The sequence below is a fragment of the Eumetopias jubatus genome, unplaced genomic scaffold, assembly GCF_037043125.1.
Source record: "Eumetopias jubatus isolate StellerSeaLion01/CBP00866 unplaced genomic scaffold, mEumJub1_p1.0 scaffold_5, whole genome shotgun sequence".
NCBI classification, from domain to species: Eukaryota; Metazoa; Chordata; class Mammalia; order Carnivora; family Otariidae; genus Eumetopias; species Eumetopias jubatus.
The window spans coordinates 83,384,879-83,408,870 of NW_028274811.1; the positions used below are offsets into that span (position 1 = coordinate 83,384,879).

Here is a 23,992-nt window from a genome sequence, read left to right on the forward strand (position 1 = left end):
GGTGTACCATATAGTGATTCAACAATTCCATATATTACTCAGTGCTCATTAAGATAAGTACTTTTAATCCCCTTCACCTATTTTACCCAAGAACTGACATCTTGAAAATACTGAGTCTTCCTTTTCATGAACATGGAATATATCTCCGTTTATTTAGTTCTTTGATACCTTTTGTTGGAGATTTGTAGTTTTCCACATATAAATCTTATACATACTTTGTTAGATTTGTACCTAAATGTTTCATTTGGGAGGAGGGCGTTATTGTAAATTATATTGTCTTTTTAATTTGAAATTCTACTTTTTCATTGTGGGTTTATAGAAAAGCAATTGACCTTTTATTTTTTTTTAAGATTTTATTTATTTATTTATTTGACAGAGACACAGCGAGAGAGGGAACATAAGCAGGGGGAGTGGGAGAGGGAAAAGCAGACTCTTTGCTGAGCAGGGAGCCCTATGTGGGGCTCGATCCCAGGACCCTGGGATCATGACCTGAGCTGAAGGCAGATGCTTAACAACTGAGCCACCCAGGTGCCCTGTAATTGGCCTTTTATATTAACAATGTATCCTGCAACTTTGTTATAACCATTTATTAGCTCCAGTAGTTTTTTGGGGGTTGTTTTTTTTTTCTTTTTTTGTCATTACTTTCAGATTTTCTACATACACAATCTGTCATCTGTGAGTAAAGACAGTTTTATTTTTTTCTTTTTCAGTCTGTATACTTTTTCTTTCTTTCTTTCTTTCTTTCTTTCTTTCTTTCTTTCTTTCTTTCTTTCTTTCCTTCTTTCTTTCTTTCTTTCTTTCTTTCTTTCTTTCTTTCTTTCTTTCTTTCTTTCTTTCTTTTTGTCTTATTTAATTTTCTGGGACTTCTGGTACAATATTGAAAAGCAGTGCTGAGAGTGGACATCCTTGTCTTATTCCTGATCTTAGTGGGAAAACTTCAAGCTTTTCAGCATTAAGTATGACATTAGATATAGGTTTTTTTGTAGATATTCTTACCAAATTGAGGAAATTCTCCTCTCTTCCTACTTATATTGTGATTATGATAGTTGCATGGGTTTATATGATTGATGAAATTTTTCAAATTGTACATTTTAAATACATATAGGTTATTGCATATCAATTATACCTCAATAAAATTTTCTTAAATAGTTCAAAATAAAAAAATCTGGATCTCCCTCACTTTTTGGATAATGAGGCTTGGGAGGCCCATATTGACTCCACTTTCTTTTTCCATATGTTTGGAGAAGGGAAGCCCTGCATCAGTACAGGAAATATTGGCAAGAAATAAAGGCTGTTCCAATCTGAGACAACAGGAACACTAGCTAGAAAAAGCCTCATCCCCAGAGTATAGAATCTCCATTTCTCTATCCACATTTTCCTCCCTCTACAGCAATGTTGTTGAAGTGAACAACCAAGAAAGACTACAGACGTCTGCAAAAAGTTTAGATTATTTTCTCTGACACTGACCTCAGCTACAGGAAATACAGATATCTGGAGCTTCTCTGAAAGATGTGGTTGCACTTTTTTAAGAGTCCATCTAGTTTGCTTTAGGTTTCTTTTTGGTACCTCTGCTTCAGTTTTCTCCACTGCCTATTTACTTACCACTTCTCCAGTGCTTCTCCTTTCTTTATGTAGATCTGAATTTGTGGTCTGTATCATCTTCCTTCTCTCTAAAGAACTATGAACATTTCTTGCAAGTCAGTTCCGTTGCTAACAAATTTCCTCAACTTTTGTTTGTCTGAGAAAGTCTTTAGTACTTCTTCCCTTTTGAAGAATAATTTCACAGGGTACACAATTCTAGGTTGGTTTGAGGGTTTCCTCTCAATATCTTAAATATATTTTACCCGACTTCCTACTTGCTTGCATGGTTTCTGAGGAAAAGCTGAGGTAGTTCTTACCTTTGCTCCCCATAGGAAAGGTGTTTCCCCCCAATCTGGCTTCCTTCAGGATTTTTAATTTATGTTTGATTTTCTATAGCTTGAAAATAATATGACTAGGTATATTATGAATAAATATACCAAGCATTTATTCTGCTTGGTGTTCTATGAGCTTCCTGGATCTGTAGTTTGATACATGACATTATTTTGAAGAATTTTTCAGTCATTATTGTTTCAAATATTTCTTCTGTTTTTTTTCTCTTTTTCTTCTCCTAATATTCCCATTATAAGTATGTTATTACTTAGTCATTGTACACAGCCCTCAAGTTTTAGCTTTAATTGTATAGATAATGTATTCTAATGTATTCTTTCTTAGGTTGTATGGTAGGTGCATCAGGGCATGCTGATTTTCATTTCTGAATTTTTTTTAAGAGTTATACATTTAATTAGTTGTCAGAGAGAGAGAGGGAGAGAGAGAGAGAGAGTGCACAAGCAGGGGAAGCAGCAGGCAGGGGCAGGCTCCCTGCTGAGCAGGGAGCCCAATGCGGGACTCGATCCCAGGACCCTGGGATCATGACCTGAGCTGAAGGCAGATGCTTAACCGACTGAGCCACCCAAGCATCCCTCATTTCTGAATGTTTTTAAACATTTCTAATTAAATTTTCGAAGAAAGCAAAATATATGAAAGTAGGTTCTTATGGTTTTGATACAATCTCAGATCAGGAAACTAAAAAATCTTTCTCTCACATTATTTATATGAAAATAATATTTAGAATAGAATGATTAAGAATTAAAATTCATTAGCATTTGACTGCAGTGCAGTCTCTTGGCAACTGGAAATTTGCATTGTTGTAAACACATTTTTTATTGTATTCTTGTAAACATAGCATTATGTTCTGATAATTATTCAACATAATCACTGATTTGTGTGGTTCTCCCAGGGTTAAAAAATTCTTGTTAACACTCTTTGATAGAACAAAGACATTTAAAGAAATGTTACTAAGATGTTGGTGTTCCTAGTCAGAGCTCAATATCCTATGAATAAAAAATAGAAAAAAGAATAACATAGACATAATGGGAAGAATATTTTAAACTGAACTGCTTAGTTATTAATATTATTATTAATGTATTATTAATCAGAGAGCTCCTTATCATGCCCATGCCTTAGATGAGCAAAGTGAGCCAATCGCTATTCAAGATCCCACCCACCATCCTTGCTTGCCAAGTTCTTGAATTTCTTTAGAAGCATACAGGAATGTTGGCACACTTAATTTCTCCACTGAAAAATGTAAAACTGTTATCTTTATTTACCCTTTGATTACATTCATTGTGCTTGACATAGTCAAGAACATTAAAAAAAAAGTAATTCTTTCCCAGAACAAAACCTTTTGGGGGCATCTGAGTGGCTCAGTGGGTTGGGCGATTGACTCTTGGTTTCAGCTCTTGTGTTGATCTGGGGATCCTGGGCTTGAGCCCCACTTCAGGCTTCATGCTCAGCAGGGATCTGCAGCCCCTCTCCCTCTTCCTCTGCCCCTCCCCCCACTTGCACACTCTCTCTCAAATAAATAAATCTTTAAAAAAAATCTTGTGGAACTGCACACAAAAAAATACATAATGGAAACACGAATATTTCCAGTGAAAACAGAAAAAAGAACAGATCAAAAAGTTTTACTGACCTTTTACCAGAAGAGATGGGGAATTCACAAACCATATTTATTTCACAAATCCATGGTTACTGGATTTTCTGAACATCTTAATGAATTCTTAAAAAGATAGATTATACTAGTTTGATGAAAGCCATTTGGGTCATAGAGATTTCCAAAGAAACATATTTAGCAATTTTTCCATTTAACACTTAAAAATAAATGATAGATCATTACTTTTATAAATCATGTCCATAGCTTTTGTGAATCCCTAATTATCAGTCTTTTTTCTGTAAAAATATTGCCTAGAACCTAGGCTAAAATATCTTGTATAGTACACTCAGGGTCAGCTGGATGGCAAAACAATGGCAGGGAATCTTTCAGTTCAATCTGTTTATGAGATTGTGCTTTGTGCCTGGAAGAGTTGTGTGGTATGCCAAATCAGGCTTAAAATACCATTAGAATTTCTCTGCCAACAGTATGCATAAAAATTTTTTTCCAGTTGCCCAGCCTTCTCATCAAGGATAGAAAGAGACACATTTACCTAACCCCTATTTTTCTGTCCACTCCCAGAACAGATATTCTTATGTGCAGATCAGCTGAAAAGCATGGTCTTCTTCACTTATCTTCTGCTCTACATACACAAGGTTTCCTTTAGGCAAGATTTGAGTGAATCGTGTCTTAGCAAAACTGAGTCTTTAAGGACGAAAATAATAATTAAAAAAATAAAATAAAGCTAAAGACACAGGTCTTTTCCAGTTCCAATTCATCAGATTTGCTGACATCTGGCTGAACTTTCAGTTTAAAATTGGGTAACAGCCTTATACTGTTGTCAAAGATTTCTATATCATTCATAGTTATATGGGAATTTTTTTTTAATTTTCTTGGCAGCTCAACAAAACATCACTCTTAAATTTAGCTTGTGAGTGTATTCTTTACACTCACATACCTCATTGCTTTACTCCAATTTAATTATTGTGCAAGTTTTACAAACGACTCATATGCGCAGTATTTAGGACAAATGCAACCACACAAGAAGTACCTTTGCATCACACAAGAAGTACCTTGCTGGTTATTGACATTAAGCATGTGTGACAATTCATTAGAAAAAGAAATATACTCAGGAAAACTTTGCAAAGTTAGTGACTCAAGGCACTGACCCACTTCAAATTTCAAACTAAGTTATTTCAATTTTTCTTACAGTATTAATATCATAGATTATTATAGGTATTTCCATTTTCACCCTTATTATGTGCATCGCCAAGTATTTTTTCCCAAACTTAACTTTTCTTCTGAGACTATCTGAGATAATTGTCCAAGTCATTCAAGACTAAAAATTGCTTTTACATAAATTATACACAAATATCAAAATAATGGGCTGTAGATTTGTAATTATGAATGACCTAGCTATTAGAAGCCATACAACCCTTATCAGTCATGTCTCCCTTCTCTTCTCATTGAAATAATCATTTAATAACTAGAGGGGTTTTGTTCTAAATCAGCTGATATACCCCCAAATTTCAAGCTAGAGCATACACAAAAAGTTATTTAATATTGAGCTCAAATAAACTAGTTGATTTGTTAAGTTCATAAACAGATTTTAGCATTAATTTCTTCAACACACAGACGTTGGCCTCATAGGCAGGTTAACACTATCAGTTCAAAGTCAAATTTTTTCCTCTACTCCAAAGACAGCAATAATGAAAGGTAGGTGGGTAGATAGATAGATAGAGAAAGAAAAGAAGGAAGAAAGAAAGAAGAAAGAAAGAAAGAAAGAAAGAAAGAGAGAGAGAGAAAGAAAGAAAAAACTGCCACATTAAAAAAAATTAAAATGAAAAATGAATGTACCAGAAACAGACCAGAAATAGGTTTAAAAGTAGAGGATGTATCTGTGGGCCAGCACAGATTCAAGGAGAAACACAAGGAGGGATCATTAAACTAGGTTGTTGGCCAATGAAAGGATGCTGTCAAAACCCTCCATTGCCTGAGGCTACCCTTAAATAAAGCTGTGACCCTTCAGAAGTTGGAATACCAAAAGACTTCTCTTAGGCAGGGCCCGGGCTGTGCTACTCACCAGCTAGCTCAGGGTTAAGGTCTGGTTCAAGATCCCAGGACAGGGGGATCTTGCCCAAAATTAGAGGGCAAGTAGTAATGAGTTTGGGGACAGGAGGAGGCAGGCAGTTCAGGGAGGACAGCTCACCATGATAAAGTTAGGAGTGATTATTCCAAAGCCCTAGGAACTATCACTACCAATTAAGTGGGAATTTTTGTAAGTTTCAAAATGAGTGTAATAAAAAGTCTTTGAGTTCCTTATAAAAATAATTTTATCTTTAAAAAATGAAAAATAAGAATGAAACCAAAATAGGCATAAACAAAGAACAGATAAATAAAAAATAGAACCAATTAGAAATTTAACACAAAGTAAGACTGTTGAATCATAGACCTGTACCCCCGAAACAAAATGTACATTACATGTTAATAAAAAAAAAGACAGAAATTTAACACAAAAGTATTTATTGAATTTTCTAAAAACCTCCTCTTAACACAGATTCAATTAAGTAGGAAAGAGGACTAACCAACCCACTCTAGAATGTGGCACCAAAACATAAATTGATATGGTCTACCAAACAGAAATTAAGATAAATTATATTTAAAGAGCTAAGAACTGAGATTTTCCCAAGATTTAAAATGCAAAACATGTAAATAAAATTAGCCCCAATCTAGGCACAGCGTAGTGAAATTGCAAAACAATAAGGATAAAGAGAAGATATTAATGTTAGTGAGGACAGATAACTTTAAAAAAAATGAAATTTGAATAGACCTTACTTTACTTAGATGGTTCAATAACCATTCCAGTTTTTAAATTATTTTTGTGCACATCCTACAGACAATTGTATATGTTAATGGAGCCAGTTTTGTTTTAATCTCATAGCCAATAAACAAAGATAAAAACAGCAGTGGTATTTTTTTTTTAGAAACATAACAAACATTTTACAGCAGCTAAAATAAAGTTGAATCCAGAATGTTACATTCTCTACATAAAAATTACTAATATTTTGAATCTATTACTAAAGTGTGGTCATTAGAAACCAAAACGTAACCACTTGGAAGGCACAGCAATCTGGAGATGTGTTGCTGTAACATAAAATTCATCATCTTCTTGTCGTCTGTGAGCCAATGATTTATTAATATAAGCCCAAACATCAACTGTATTATAGCTACAACCTAGTAATAGTGTAGTTACAGATGAGAAAGTATTTCCAACCAAAACCTGAATATTCATATGTGTACAAATTGGTTGGGGGGAGGAGAGAATGACCCCTGTAGTTTCAAATGCTCCCTGTTTTTAAATTTGTTGTTTTAAAAATTGTAATAGATTTTTCTTCTTCTAGTTCTATGACTTGTTACCACGAATGATCATATCCTTTGGATGGTAATAAATGCTCACAATTTTTTTCCCTGAGATAGGATAACCATAATTAGATTTCTCCTCTTGACAAAACTACTACATACCCACTAATCAACAGTTTATTAATATGATTGATTATAAAAGTAACTTTATTGGAAGGAGGGTTGGGGAATTATTGTTTAATGGGTACACAGTTCAGTTTGGGAATCTGAAAAGTTCTGGAGATGTACAGTGATGATGGTTGCTCAGCAATGTGAATGTCTTTAATGCCACAACTATATACTTAAAAACTGTTAAAATGGTAAATTTTGGACAAGCGGCGGAATTGGTGCCTTCTGCAAGATTGAAATCATGGCAGGTCCAGAAACTGATGCTCAATTCCATTTCACTGGTATCAAAAAATATTTCAGCTCTTATACTCTCACAGGTAGAAGGAATTGTGTACTGGCCACATATGGAGGCATTGCTTTGATGATCTTATACTTCAAGTTAAGGTCTAAAAAAACACCAGCTGTGAAAGCAACATAAACGATTTTTAACCTGTACCTCATCTGTTAAATTCCCATGCCTGGAGAAGCTAATGTCAACTCATCATGTGATACTCAATTTGTACAATAAATTATGAACCTGGAAAAAAAAATGGTAAATTTTGTGCTATGTGTATTTTACCACAATAAAAAAATTAACTTTAGGGTAAAGTAATTTTATCAGTGTTTTAAAAGAATAAGGAAATCAGTGGTACCTATTGTATTCCAAGAAATGACTGTTCACCATCATGGATAAAAATTAGGATGAGAATTTTCTTATCAATTTCCTGGGTTGTGACTGTTCTAATTGATATTTTCAGTCATGCCACTCTTTCACAGTCCATGTGGCACTTCTCCAACAGAAAGTTTACCTCAGATCAGTATGTGTCACTAGTCTTCCTACAGCTCTAGCTATGTGCTCCAAGTTAAACTGAAAACTTCCCTGTCATTTCTTTCAAACTTTGAGTTGGAGGCAATTCTAAGAACTTCTCTCACAACAATTGCCTGTTCCTCCTGTGTACCATGCTACAACTAGGTTTAATCATAGAATTCTAGGATTGAGGGACCTTACAAAACACTGTGACCTTTCCAGCATTAGCCACAGCCACTCGAAAACCATCCTAACAAACAATAGAGATTGTGTTGTCTTTTAAAGCTGTCTCTCAATATTCCATCCTTCAGGAATTGTTCTCCTTCTAAGAAATATCAACTTCAGATCTAAATCTATCAGACCCTGTTAAGGCACATTTCCCTTTGCTCTTGCTAAAATTTAATGGAGTCAACAATTGATCACCTTCTGTATTAATTTTTTACATCCAGTTTTTGAAAGCCATTACTAAATTGATATCAGATCCTAGCTGTCTCTTATACAGCCAGAGAACTCTGATTCTCTGAACTTTAACACCTAAGTTTGAGTTTCTATTTTTATGAAGCCCATGACCATTTTCTTTTTCTCTTCCAAACTCCACCTATTTCCTTTAAATTATAGAGGGCAGAACACACAAATAAGCTAATTCTTTTATTTCTGCACCTTCTTACATTCTAGGACCATTGCTAATATTTGTTATGAGGGATATTGTAGTACAGACATGTATAGCTTAAGATTCATTGTGTCTCAAAGGTGGCTACTACTACATTTATTGACAATATTTACATTTGCCCATCGTTCCTCTTATTTGTATCAATTATATTTAGGCTTTTATCTCAGATTTTAATATAAGCAATCATTTTTTTTTCCCAACTGATACCAAATAGCTTGTAAAATTTACACTGATGTAAAGGAGGAGGTGTTATCATGAACATTTATTGATCCCACATACATGTCAGGGTAGCTTTAAAAAATAAAAAGAAGAAAGCTTATTTATTTTGATACCTTGCTTAATTGTAACCTTTAGATATAACATACTGTCAGTAATAATCCAAATGATGGATGGTCTCAACACATGTTTCTTCGTGAATCGGCTTGCTACTCTGTTTTTTTTTTTTTAACCAGGTTACTAAATAGAGGAATTTTGAGTATATATCATATATCAATAGTATATTTCATACAGTAGTGCAACATCAATTTTATTAAGTCCCTTTACTTCCCTTAAGAGGAAAAAGCTATGCAAGAGTCAAAACTCTCCATTATGCAGGTAGAGTGAAATGTACCGTATAGTTCTATCAAATTATAGAGAGGTAGCCATGTGCATCCAGGGGTAGGAATGGTTTGCTGAGGCATACAGGCCCAGCAAAGGAGGGCAGAAGCATGGCGATCATCGTAATAGTGACAACTTTAATAGTAAAAAATGCTTCAAAAATGAGTGTTTTACAGCAGGCAGACTCTCCACAACCTGCAGCTTGTACATAATCTCTGACCTGGTCTGGGCTCAGAACATCCCCAGTGAGGAACAGCAAACACTCGGCGCCAAACGAGACCAACAAGATTCCTAAGCAATGATGAATATGAGGAACGGAGGGAGCAGGGCGCCCATGCTCTGGCAAACCTGCTCTGCCCAGTCCCCTAAGGTGATGAAATGTGTGACTGTCACAAGACTCAGTCATACTGTTATAATTGGCATGTACGGGGAATAGACACCAGCTGCAGAAACAGTATGTGCTTTGACAAGGAGTGCGCTGCAAGCTGCCACCAGCCTGTGCCTGCCGCCAACTCCACTCGGCTACAAATAGAAAGGATGATGCACAGTGGGCCACAGTTCTCACAGTAGCCCTCATCAAGCACTGCTTCAGGACCAAGCAGGGTCTAGAAGTCCAGAGCGCCCATGGTGTTCTTCAAATGAGTTACACGTCACAGACTGTTCCTTCCTACAAGATGTCCAAAGGTCACCTGCATTGGTATCAATAGAAAAGCTTGTTAAAAATGCAGCTTCATGCCCCACCCCAGACCTATTGAATTGGAATCTCCTGGGGTGAGGCCCAGGAAACTGCATTTTTAAAATTCCTTGGTGTTTCTTATGAATTCTTCGGGTTTTGAGGGCGAAGTTCAAATGACCCGATAACAAATACCAAAAAGCACAGATTACAAAAGGAGAAAATAATACTGCTTTGGATTTTTATTATGTGTTGCAATTTACCAAGTGCTTTTACATGTAGGCTCATTTCTCCACAAGTGTATCCTACAGAGAAGACAATACGTAAAAGATCCGAGTGGCCCAAGGTTAGAAATATAGTTTAAAATGTTTTCAAAGGATCAGGAAGAGAGGAAGGGTATTTTTGTAATGTCTAGAGCCTTTCCACTCTACTATTCTGACTCATAGTAATAAGAATTATGATGACATGAATAACAATAAAAAGGGAAAAAATGATAGCAGCCCTTCCTACGTGCCAGACAGTGTGCTAAGATTTTACATTCATTACCACATTTAATTTCCATAACAACACACGAGATACTATATTTCCAGTTTCACAGTTGAAGAAATTAAGTCTCAAGAAAATTAAATTAGATTGCCTAAGATCATAGAACAAGTAAATTATGTTGCCCAGATCCAAATTTTCTGCTTGATTTTAAGCATGTGTTCTAACCACTTTACCCTCCAACCTCCCAAATGTGACTCACTCAGTCTAGCTACAAAGTTGCTCCATTGTTTGCAGGTTAAACCTCGCTTCCCTTCCTCACAATACTTAGGGCAACCATACCTAGCCTGGTGAAGTGAATGAACTTTTCAGTGTGTCCCTCAGCACCATGTCCTTCTGTGTTCATGCACCAGTGATGTATTGACTTCCCTTTCAGTGCCATATACTGTGCTTGGTGATAGGAATATATCGATGAGTAAAATGAAGTTCCTGCTCCCATAGAATTTACATGGTGGTATAAATCTAGGGTTACACCTGTTCATACTAGGTCCTACTTCCCCTAACCAGAAGCCCATGATCTGGAGATTTTTCTACTACTCCATCTTTGTTAATAAAATATCCTGATTCTTCTATGCTCTTGACAAACCACTCTCTTAGTGCATTTTACCAAACCTGAACCCTTCTTTGCTAATGGCTTCTAATGGTCTCAGGGGCTACATTTGCAAAAATCTATGATCATTGTATCAGTCAGGAATTTTTAAGTGCAAGGCAAAAAAAGAATGCAAATTGGCTTACACAAAGAAAGAATTTTTTATGCAGTAACTGGAAAACTATAGAGATTTTCTAGGTACAGCTGGATTCAGGTAGTCTAGCAATGTTGTCAGAAAGTTATTTCTTATCCCTGGCTTCTACTTTCCTCTGTCAGCTGTATTCTCTTATAGGTTCTTCTAACATAATGGCAGGATGACCACCAGTAGCTACAATCTCACCTCATACTCTGTTTATAAATACCAAGGAAAGAATTTCTCTTTTCCAGGAATTGTGACGAGAAACCCAGGCTTGAGTGCCATTGGCTTGGCCTGGGTAACCTAAAAATGTAGCAGTTTGTCCAGATCTGGATCATAAAGCCCTAGGGAATGAGTATGGCCCCACCCCAAACTACCTCAACTAGAAGTTGGCAAGATGTGCTTCCCCAAAGATAAAATAAGGTGTTATTATCAGAAATAGATTCTGAGCAGGGAAAAGCAATAGATATACATTAAAACCATTTGGTAGGGACTTTAAAACAATATCCTAATCTAGAGTAACAATTCTAGAAAGAAAAAGAGAAGAATCCAGTAATAAAAACAGGAAAATGAGGGGTGGGTGCAGGAGAGAGAAAGAGACACAGAAGGAAATGGAGAAAATATTTATTTCCTTCAAATATCACCAAATAGACTTAATTTTATTAATGCAGAAGATGAACCCTTCCACATGGACAGAGAGGTCTTAGATGACCTTAATGAAATGTACCCCACTAGACAGATCAAACTGACCTCAACAAAAGGGGCTGTTAAGAACGTATTTATAATTCTAATTTAGGAGAGAAAAGTTTAACGCAATCAAATATTTGGGTACTTTGAAAGCACCAGCTATTAGGTCTTCTCAGGCAAGTGCTCCAATTATTTTCTTCCTTTCTATTTCTGTTTTTATGTCTGGAGCATTTTGTTTGGGCATGGCTCAGATGCCCACTCTCTCACTAGTGGGGTGCCCTTGGAAAAATTATTTAACTTCTTTGTAAAATAGTGATCGTAAAATAGAGCTATCTCGTAAAGCTGTAGTGAGAGTTAAATGAGCTAATCCAAGGAAAACTCAGGATAGTGGTTACCGGGTAAAAGGCATGTTACCTTTTGTAATTATTTTAAGAGCATCCTTGGTGGTAGGTAGCAAACAATTTGATACTGGACCTGTTTGGGGTAACCATTAGGTTATACCAATAATTCTATTTTTGCCTTGAATTATTATTCAAATACTTTTATTAATACCTCTTTGTATGGTAAGAACTTGAAGTCAGGAACAGCCTTAATCTCCATGTCTCCTGCACAAAAACTAGCATTTGTTAATGAATGACTGAATAAATGAGTGGAAACAAATGGAACCATTATTTTCTTCTATCCTCATCTTCTCAAACCATCATTACTGATTCAAATTCCTGTCTTTCATGAAGAAAAGTAATTAATATAAAACCATTCTCCCTTGGGGTACTTGGGTGGCTCAGTTGTTGAGCATCTGACTCTTGGTTTCAGCTCAGGTCTCGAACTCAGGATCCAAGGATGGAGCCTCACCTCTGGTTCTGTACTTAGCGGGGAGTCTGTTTGAAGATTCTCTCTCTGCCCCTCCCCCCCGCTTGCTCATGTTCACTCTCATTCTCTCTCTCTCTCTCTCTCTCTCTCAAATAAATAAATCTTAAAAAAAAAATAAAATTCTCCCTTACTGCAATACGTAGTTTTCCAAAGATTATTCCTAGAAAGCACAAAGCCTTACTCCCCAGGAATGAATGCTTGATTGGTGTGAGTTCAGGAGCAAGGCTGTCAGAAAAGGGTGAGATTTTGGATCAGTGAACATTCCCGACTGCCCTGAAATCAGCCAGCATAATTTGCCTTTACACATCAGCATACTTAGGGAACATATTTATTCATTCTCATTCTTCATGGCACCTTTGAAGCAAGACTGGATATTTGTGAGTGCTTCTTTCCCCTCAGATGTCACCACACAGGTTGACGTCTGCTGCACCTATGCCCAGGAGCAGTCCCTGTCTCTATTACACAGCTCTGCACATTTACCTCCCAAAGTGCATGAATGGAAACGAACCTGCCAGTTCTCTAGAATAACATCTGAGGCACTCTTTGAGTACTGACATGCTGCAGAATGGCCACAGATGGCCACCCAGGGACAACCATACGACTGCATAGACTTCTGCGGAGAGCAATATGTGCTGGGAAGTGTAGCCAACGTCCACATCTACATGCCCACGCTGGAGTCACATAACTTGTTCTGCTGCCAGAGGGCTTCCTGAGGAGGGAGGAGATTAAGCAGATGTCCATTTTCAGAAAGTCCCTCCCCTTCTATGACAAAGAGATTAAGACCTAGCTCCGTGTACAGACTTCCCTTTCTGAATCTCTCTCATCCATTTAGAACACAGCACTGCAGTAAAATCTTCCTTCCCAGTCTCCATGATTTTCTACTTATTAGCATTTTTATACCCTCTGTGCTTAACAGGTTAATGGAGCTTTCATCCCTTGTAATGCCACCAGAAATACAATGTTATCTATAATAAATTCTGCCAAAATGCACATTCCAGCCAGTGTTCTTAATAATCATTCTCTTAATAGAGTGTGCTAAAGCATTGATCACAAGCATCATACCTTGGAAATCTGACCCTCTGGGAGGGTCAGCCCCTATCTGCGGACTCACAACTAGATCCTGTTCTCATGAAGTGAAGGCAGACATTGAAAAGGTTATGACATCATTTTAAATATGTATGTTTTCATGGTCAAAATATACATTTTGAAAAATATGCTTATAAAATTAATAATCAGACACCTGCTCACAAGCTTAAGTATTACTTTTCTGTGTCACCAAATATTTTTTTAATATTCTAGACGCAATGAATAAATCTTTTTGTCTGCTTTATTATTTTTAGTGCTCATCACTCAAGCAGTTAATGGTCCCATACTATCTCTACTGTAATATTCCATTCCCTTTAGCTTTTCCTTTAATTCACTTTTTAAAAAATCTATTTACAGCTAAAGTTTATAGTCTACCTGGGATGTTTACTTGGATGAACTCATATTTTATTCATTTGTCTTGATTAGATAAATGAAATACATCATGATCTTTTGTTCATCAAGCTTACCTATATTATCTCCTGTTGAATTATTTAAAATATTAAGAAAAATTAAAAATTATTATCTATCCAGTAATAAGATATTTTAAAAGAGCACTATTACTTCATAATGAACTTTACAGTTAAAAAAGTAAAAAACTAATCAAGATCTTTTCTCTTTAATATTCATTTTATATATGATTGTTTAAAAGCTACAGGAAACTTAAAAATGTATTTCTTGAACAGTCAGATGGATAATTTTAACCTCTTATTTTTTATGGGGGTTACCAGTCACCTAACATTAAGTGTAATTTCAGGCTCAAAATGCAGCTATGGAACTCTTTTTTAACAAGTCCTTCACTCATTAAAGCCACAATTTCCATGGGCATATGCAACAAAATTTATATGCAAAAAAGCAAGATAACATTTTATTTATCCTTTAAAATTTCAGGGCATTCCTTGGATATTTCATTAATATTGTTAGATTTATCCCAGGGAATAAAATGCAAAATAATGACGCATATAATTTGCTTTTGAAGTACTGATGTGAATCACAAAAGATTCCCGTGTTAATTGGAGTGTGCCTGCTCAGCACTTTTTATGCCAGTGCAACCTTCTCTGAGTTCATTACGTTGTTGCATAGACTTTGAAAACATTATTAATATTACACAAGTCAACCCTTGTGCAACAGTGATGAGAAATGTAGAAAAAACCATGCTAAGATGAGATCGCTCCATTGGGCATGGTATGCCTATTAGGTCACATCAATTAAGTCATTTCTGAAACAAGAGGTACTTGTTTGAACTAAAATAGGTATTATTCTTGGTTGGCACTGTGAGTTCTGAACATGAATCTTAGAGTGAGCAACTTCTTTTGATAACTAAAAAGGTAGAAATGTTTTCATCCATCACAAGAGAATCTGTGTCTGGTGCTATAAGGCATCTCATGAAGTTTAGGGTGCTTTCAGGGAGGATTACTTCAAATTCAGATGTTTATCTTAAGCCATGTCTTTTAGGTTAGGTTCTATTTTCAATGTGTGCATCATCTTTCATTGGGAAAATGAAAAGAAAATTAATACTATTATAGCAGCAGCATAAATTATGTATATATATTTTAGAGGTTGCATATATTTTTTAATTATGTATATTTTTAAATGAAAAAGTATAGACAGACAAAAGAAGGACTTGACCACAGTGTTATTGTAGTTTATTTACTTTTTTTTTAAATTTCTAGTAATGTGAAAAGTAGAATTTGAAATTTAAAAATAGAAGAATTCAGAGCAATAAGTTAATGGGTGATTACTATTGCAATAAAAAATAAAGTAAGGGTGGGGCACCTGGGTGGCTCAGTCATTAAGCGTCTGCCTTTGGCTCAGGTCATGATCCCAGGGTCCTGGGATCGAGCCCCGCATCGGGCTCCCTGCTCTGCAGGGAGGCCTGCTTCTCCCTCTCCCACTCCCCCTGCTTGTGTTCCCTCTTTCGCTGTGTTTCTCTCTGTCAAATAAATAAATAAAATCTAAAAAAATAAAATAAAATAAGGGTTCTGACACCAAAGTAAGTGTCTATTGAAAAGGGAAATACCATCCATGACACATTTAAATTTGGTGATTCCTCTAACAAAATGTAACAATAATACCTCATCATTTGTGATGGCATTTAGGGTTTGGTAGCACCAAGAGCAAATCAGTTTCAAAAATAAGGTATTACGTTCAACTTGAAGCGAAAAATCACCAAACACCACCAGTTCAATGTAAACTGCTATAGTTTGTTCCTTTTTTTTCTTTAAAAGTGTTATATTTAGGGAAACTTGAAAGAGCCAGTTTCAAAGAATAGTGTATCTTACACATACAGTGTTTTTTAAGTACAATTTGAAGTCCTGTCCTAATTTTATGTAGTGTTAAACTGGCATTTAGAATTTGAGATTTCACTTATAAAATACCTGGTGTGTGTTTCAACTAAACACGTTCCACATAGGTTCATAATTGAAATGCAAAAAGAGAGAAAGGAGGAGCACCTGGGTGGTTCAGTCAGTTAAATGTCTGCCTTCGGCTCAGGTCATGATCCCAGGGTCCTGGGATCGAGTCCCGAATTGGGCTCTCTGTTCAGCGGGGAGCCTGCTTCTCCCTCTGCCTGCCGCTCTGCCTACTTGTGCTCTCTCTCTCTCTCAAATAAATAAATAAAATCTTAAAAAAGAGAGAGAGAGAGAGAAAGGGAAAAAAATCTAAATAAAATTTTATCAGAAAATTCTCTCCTCAAGTAACTGTCACCTAGTTAGACAAATCCACAGAGTAGAATTGGAAATAACCAGTCTCTGGTGCTTCCCGCCCTTAACTTTGCCCTTTCTGGCAAACACAGTTATTTTAACAACAGAGCCTTCTGGTACTCTAACCTTTTCTACATTTCTCATCACTGACTTGGCCTTCTGCTCTGTTTAGAAATCTGCATGAAGTCACTTATCGCATCTTTGCCACTGACTAGCTGTGTGCCACTAAGAAGCTGCTTACCTTCACTCTGTGTCACTTTCCTCATTTGGAAAACGGAATAAGAGTACGACCAACAACTCACAGGGCAATAATTGTACTGACTAAATGAGTTGATACAGAAGCTGGCATACATAAATGCTCAATGAATGTTAGCTACTATAGGGGCACCTGGGTGGCTCAGGTTAAGCGTCTGCCTTCGGCTCAGTTCATGGTCCCAGGGTCCTGGGATCGAGCCCCACATCAGGCTCCCTGCTCAGCGAGAAGCCTGCTTCTCCCTCTCCCACTCCCCCTGCTTGTGTTCCCTCTCTTGCTGTGTCTCTCTCTGTCAAATAAATAAATAGAATCTTTAAAAAAAATGTTAGCTACTATTCTATCAGATGGATGATGGATTCTGTATTATTCCTAGATAAATTTTAATATAAGCAAAATGTGTCATAACATCTTCAGCTTTTCTACTTTTTATCTTTTCTCTCAGTTCTATGCCTTACCTTCCAGGCTACCTGCCCTGCCCTGAGTTGGCACTCTGCAAGGAACTCTGTTCTATACAATGAGGGACTCAGGCTGGGAAATGTGGGGGAGCAGATGGAACATTGGGAGAACATCAATATGTGTGTCAGGCTGCCTTCCCAAGCACCAAACATTCCTTTGCTCCCTTCTTTCCACACATGGATCCCATTCAAGTCCTCCTCAAGGGAGAAAGCCAGAAGGCCCACTCTCTTGGCATCCTCATCAAAGTCCATTATCTGTGAGGGATGTGTACTCACCTCTAAATCACTTTCAAATGTGAATCCATCTGTCCTACAGCCACTCAATGCACAGTGATGGAATAGTAACTACAGTGAAAATAGGATGGTTATTAGATACCCAGAACCCACTGGCCTGTAACAATTCTGAAATCCTACTAGGCAAATATTGTGAGGTTTTTCAGTCAAGAGTACGGGGCTATTCCTTTGTTAAGCCCTAATTTCACACCTTAGGAAGATCTCCCTGGTTCCATCCTGAGATTTTTTTTTCCCCTTTTCAGTGTCCTCTTTGGTTGCAATTGAGGTGATCGTTAGAATAAACCCCATGTGGACCGCACAGATTTCTCTGTCACCTGCACATAAGAAGGATAGACTCCCAAGACCTGTTTTAAATCTTGAGCAGTCACAGCCCTTTAGTCCAGGCTCATGGATTCTTTAGCAATAGGATTTTATCCCGCAAAAGTGGTATGTTTCTTTGATGAAGTGACCATAGTTCATTTCAAGATATGGTCTCACAATTCCTGTTTTTCTTTCTGTTTTTTCTATTCTCAGAACCACCACTACTACCATCATCCCCTCCCTCTGCAACACACACACACACCCCATATTTCTCTTTCAGTTTAAGGGGTGCTCTTTGAGACTGCAGGCTTTGCTATAGAAAGCTGAATTTTTAATCTGCTTTTTTCCTTGAGTTATTTTGTCCAACTGAATGGTTTTTCTGGGTGCCATACATTTAGTCTGGCCTTCTCCCAGAGGCAATTTAATGAATTGAAAGATTTTACTGTGAATTTTCCCACTGCAAGCTAGATGCAGAGGACATCTTTCATGTTCTGAAAGGTTATATATACAGAAGATAATAGAAACCAAAAACTAATGATGCAATGTATGGTGATTAACATAACATAATAAAATAAAATTTTAAAAAAAGAAGAAGATAATAGAAACCTAGATCCCTGAATCACCACATGGGGATCAAGATGCCTGCAGATTAGAAACACCTGCATCAGACTGTTACGAGTAAAAATTAACTTCCTTTGTTTTTAGCCATTGAGCTTTAGGGATTTATTTCATACTATAGTTAGCAATTCTCCACCTTACGTAATCAATTGCTCAGAACCATTCTAAAAATGTTGTATTTTATTGATATATTGGGTTGAATTGTTGCTCAGTGGATAGTAATTGAGATAGTATTCTTGTAGAGTACATATAACACATTCAATAATGAACAAAATGAAAAATAATCATTTCCAGGCTTGCCAAGAAATGCAATTTATTTGCTGTTCACCTAGTTTTCTGTTGACCAAATTAAACATTGAATCCATAATAGACATTTCTAAAATAAAAGCAAAGCTTGATAGGATACAACATATAATTTTAATAGCTAAAATGAGCCTAAAGTATATGTGAAACAAAAAAATGTCACATAAAAGAAAGATTAGTATATGCTTTCCAAGTTTGACTGAGTAGCATGTAGAGATTAAACATAATGATTTTTTTTAAATAGCAGTGATTGCCAGTAGGCCCCATTTTTAGCCTTTGACTTATTGATGACATAGGGGTTTGGCTATAAAACATTTTTTGTGTATTACCCACTTGTGTCTAGAAACAATGGTTTATCGCTAGATATGAAGTTAAAAGGAAGAAATTCAAACAAGCTTTTAAATGTAAAGTACAACAATCAATATTGATATCTTCTAAGTTTAAAACTAAGACACTGATTAAAAAAATGTTATTTCCCTTTAATCATTCCCTATATAACTCATTAGAGTTATTTGTGCCATCTGATCCTTGAGCATGTTCCAATGTTTAAGCATTTTCTTTATGATAGAGTAGTTTTAACAAAAGCCTGAAAATGAAAGATGAAGCTAATTACCAGAATTGGCTCTGTTTTCTTTTCCTTTTAAATCAGTGGTTGAATGAGGAGACTGGGGTCAGTCTGAATGTTTTATGTAGAAACAGGTTTGGATATCCCAAGTTTGTATCAGTGTCTTCTAAGATATAAAATACACACTACTCAGATTGGATTATAAAGATTGTATTTATTTATTTATTTATTTATTTTTATTTATTAGATAGAGAAAGAACATGGGCACAGGAAGGGGGAGAGGGAGACTCAAGCCAACTCCACACTGAGTGCAGAGCCCAGTGCGGGGCTCATCTCACAACCCTGAGATCATGACCAGGGCCAAAATCAAGAGTCTACCACTCAACCAACTGAGCCACCCAGGCGCCCCTACTCAAATTGGATTAAAATGTTAGAACAAATAGGTGATTCACCTTACTCTGATTAAGGAAATGAAAGTTAAAACTAACCACACCCAACTATTTTTCACTTATTCGAATGGCAAAATTTTAAAAGACTGATCATTTTTAGTGTTGAAATAGTTGTGGGGAATGGGCACTAGATTGTCGGTGTAGCGCAGCATCACCAAACTCCCTCTTAAAGTCCCTTTCATTAAGAGAGAAGCCAGGAGGGGTGCCTGAGTGGCTCAGTCGTTGTGCGTCTGCCTTCGGCTCAGGTGATGATCCCAGGGTCCTGGGATCGAGCCCCACATCGGGCTCCCTGCTCCACGGGAAGCCTGCTTTTCCCTCTCCCACTCCCCCTGCTTGTGTTCCCTCTCTCGCTGTGTCTTTCTCTCTGTCAAATAAATAAATAAAGTCTTTTGAGAGAGAGAGAGAGAAGCCAGGAATCACCTTTCTCCAAATCCCTTTCATTGCATGGTTCCAGGTACCATGCTAATAAGACACACTTGTGCCAGATTAAGGAAGCTGAAAAGAGGGAAGGACCGTCATTCTCCAGAGGTTGCTACAGCCAGATAAATGTGCAGTTGTGAGATTCTGATTAGCTCTAGAGACCCACCCATTTCCGGGCTCCTGACGGTCAGAGCTTCCCAGAGATTCTGGAAGATTTTATCAACTTGCTGGCAAGTTGTAAAGAACCACCCACACTGTTGCTACAGCCAGAAATCATTGTTGGCAGCTATCTAGATGTTTCCCTAGCCCTTCCATGGTTATAAAAGCTTCTAATTCCAAGTACTAAAATTTCTGATTTATGGAATTCATAGCGTGGTCTCTGTTTGCCTGACTAAATCTTGACTTCTAAAACCTTCCTCAAGAAGTTTGGTGAGAAGATAGATTTTTTTTTCATTACACTTGACACACAATGTTACATCAGTTTCAAGTGTACAGCATAGTGATTCAATAAGTCTCTACATTATGCTCTGTTCACCACAAGCATACCTACCATCTGTCACCATAAAACCAAAACCCTATTATAATACCATTGACTATATTTCTTATGCTGTACCTTTTATCCCCGTGGCTCATTTATTCCATAACTGGAAGCCTGTATCTCCCACTCTCCTTCACCCATTTTGCCCATGCCCCCATGCCCCTCCCCTCTGGCAACCATCAGTTTGTTCTCTGTATTTATGGGTCTGTTTCTGCTTTATGGAGAATAGAGATTATTATAACACTCTTAGAATACTGTGGTACACGGACTTCTAAAATGACTTTCAATGGCCCATGCCCTTGTATAGTCCCCTCACATTTAGTGTGGGAAAGACCTATAACTTGCTCTAACCAATAGAATATGGCAAAAATTATGGGATGTCATTCTTGTGATTATATTGCATTAGATAGCAAAAGTGAAGGGACTTGCAGGTATAATTAATCAGCCAGCTTTAAGTTAATTAAGAGGGATATCCTGGGTAGGTCTCTTCTAATCACAGGAGCCCTTTAATAGAAAGTCTAGAGGTCAGAGTCAGAAATAGAGAATCTCTCCTCTGGTCTTAAAGAAGCAAGACAGTGTGAGTTCAATAGTTGCAAGAAAATGAATTCTGCCAACAACTACGTGAGTTTGAAGGAGGCCCCAAGCCTCAGATGAGACCCCGGACCCATCTGACACCTTGATAACAGCCTTGTGAGACCCTGAGCAAAGGACCTAGCTAAACCATGCTGGACTCTTGCTCCTTGGAAACTGTGAGAAAATAAATGTGTATTGTGGTAAATTTGTGGTAATTTGTCAGATAGCAATGGAAAACGTAACATCATTTGATATTACGTATTAAAACTTTTATATGTATCTGTTTCAGGGCTAACAATTCTAAGATTCCTTAGGATTTATCCTACATAAATATTAGCAAAAGAGTGTCAGATTATATGTGTAACTACATCCACTATACTGTTATTATGAAGTTAATGTCCAGTAATAGGAGGCTCTCTACTAGTAAGAGCAAGATGATTGGTATATACAAATATTCATTTTATGTTTACTGAAATTTAAAGGCAAACTGTCAAACAATACTTTCAGTGTTGTTCCATCTTGTTATAAACAGTGTATACAAATGTGTCTGTATGTATATTCTTGGATGTGCATGGAAAATTATAAGTATACCTTTGAATACCTGAGAAAATGATTAATCCTGCAGAATTGGATACAAACAGGGTAAGATGAGAAGACTTTATTTACAACAGCACATTGTGTAATTTTTTAATTGTTTGAAAGATTCACTCTTGTAAGTGTTTTTATTATTTATTTATTTATTAAGATTTTGTTTATTTATTCATGAGAGACAGAGAGAGAGAGGCAGAGGCAGAGGGAGAGGGAGAAGCAGACTCCCCACGGAACAAGGAGCCTGATGCGGGACTCGATCCCAGGATCCCAGGTCCCAGGACCCGAGGATCATGACCTGAGCTGAAGGCAGACGCTTAACCGACTGAGCCACCCAGGCACCCCTTGTAAATGTTTTTAATAGAAAAAGTTATTAGAACTGAATGATGGAAATGGCTTCATTTGCGTGAAGTACCTACAAGAATGCCCTGCCTGAGGTGGGCTCTCGATAAACAGTTGTTAAATGAATAAATCAACTTACTACATTCAGAACATCTTAGTCCATGAGATGAATGAGGAGTTACTAATGTTGGATTTCACCCATAAAGAGATCTGAGTTGTGGTAGAATTGACAGCTGACAGTTGCTTTCCAGAGACAAATCATAAAAAAGCTCTGTTCATATTGTTCTTAAAAAGCTAATAATAAAATTAACTGTTACCAAAATAGGTTAAATTATATATTTAATCACTGGTGGAGAGATTTTATATATATATGTATATACATACATATATAGATATTCCTTGAAAAATACTAAAGAGCTTAACTTTTTAAAAGGAGAGTATTCAGTGTATTCAATTTGACACATAAAAAGTTTGGCCCTACCACATTTTTCTTAACGTCTTTCAAAATAATTTTTCAAAGAAAAGGCAGTATGTTGTTGAAAAAAAAAACAGTACCATCTCAGCGAAAAATTAGATCCTACGTTAGGTTGGAAATACATGTTAGCTAAACCCACATAGATCACAAGGAAAGAGGTACATTTGAGATACCTAGGACATGGGCAGTGTGGAATTTTAATAAAAACAAGTAGAAAAAAATGAAATCAGAAAATATTTCACAATCACAAAATGAGCTCATGAACTAGTGAAATGAGCTCCACCCTCATGTTCTATCAATTTTTGCTTCAACATAAATTTTGTCCTAGAAAGTACCAGCACTTGGAAACAAATTATCTAAAAATTTAATTTCTATTTTAGACCCATTAATTATGTGTTTGCATAGAAAACATAAATTTGGGGGAATAAGCAATATCAAATAAGAAGACTCATGGTCAAAGTATGTCAATAAATGCTAACACCATTTGCAGCACCTTCTCATGAGGCTTGTTATAATCTGGATTCATTAGTTACATAAATAGGCATATACATCTTTGTATCCTTATTGTTTGTGATAGGGAATCTTAGAAGCAGTAACCTCTCAGGAGCATTGCAGCTATTTTATTTGATTATTTGCATTTATAATTGGTGAAATCTTGAATTTTAAATGGTATTTAGCTCATATTTTCTGCTTTTTTTAATGTACTTGTTTTAACACTCTAGCACTCAATTTATTAGTATTTAATGACCTCTATGACAAAATGCCTCAAAGTGCATTCTGGAGCCATCTACATTAGAACAGCTGGCGGGAGCTTGATCAAAAGGTAGATTCCTGGGGTGCCTGGGTGGCTCACTCGTTAAGTGTTTGCCTTTGGCACAGGTTGTGATCTCAGGGTCCTAGGATAGAACCCTGCTCAGTGGGGAGCCTGCTTCTTCCTCTCCCAATCCCCCTGCTTGTGTTCCCTCTCTTGCTGTCTCTCTCTCTGTCAAATAAATAAATATATCTTTAAAAAAAGATAGGTAGATTCCTGTGACCCAACCACACCCGTGGAATCCTAACTTCTGGATGGTGAGGTCTGGGAATCTGTGTTTTGAAAAAGAGGTTTCAAGAACACTTAAATCATAGAGCCACTACATTTGCAATGAGTGTATTTGCAAAGGAATCCTTAGTTAAATGGAAGAGAGAGCAAAAAGAGAGGAAAAGGTAGTGAAGGAAGAGGTATTTGAGCACTTGATTCTGCCCTCCAGCAAGCCTCAGGAGTAAAGAAACTTTTCCCACCACACCCCTTCTTTCCAGCTGAACAGATTCTTTAACATTTTCAAATTCATCTTGCAAGCCCCAGCCCCTGGCATGGAAACCTTCTGTGCCCCAGGCAGGAGTAGGTGGAATGGGAGAAAGTTAATGGATCCCGTGCAGAGTCTGAGTATCAGCAGAGGAAAGAAA

The 23,992-nt window shown here is 36.8% G+C and overlaps 1 pseudogene; it reads left to right on the forward strand.

Moving 5' to 3' along the window:
• Positions 1-7,249: 7,249 nt before the first annotated feature.
• Positions 7,250-7,557, forward strand: LOC114208708 (ATP synthase F(0) complex subunit k, mitochondrial pseudogene; annotated as a pseudogene).
• The last annotated feature ends 16,435 nt before the right edge of the window (positions 7,558-23,992 follow it).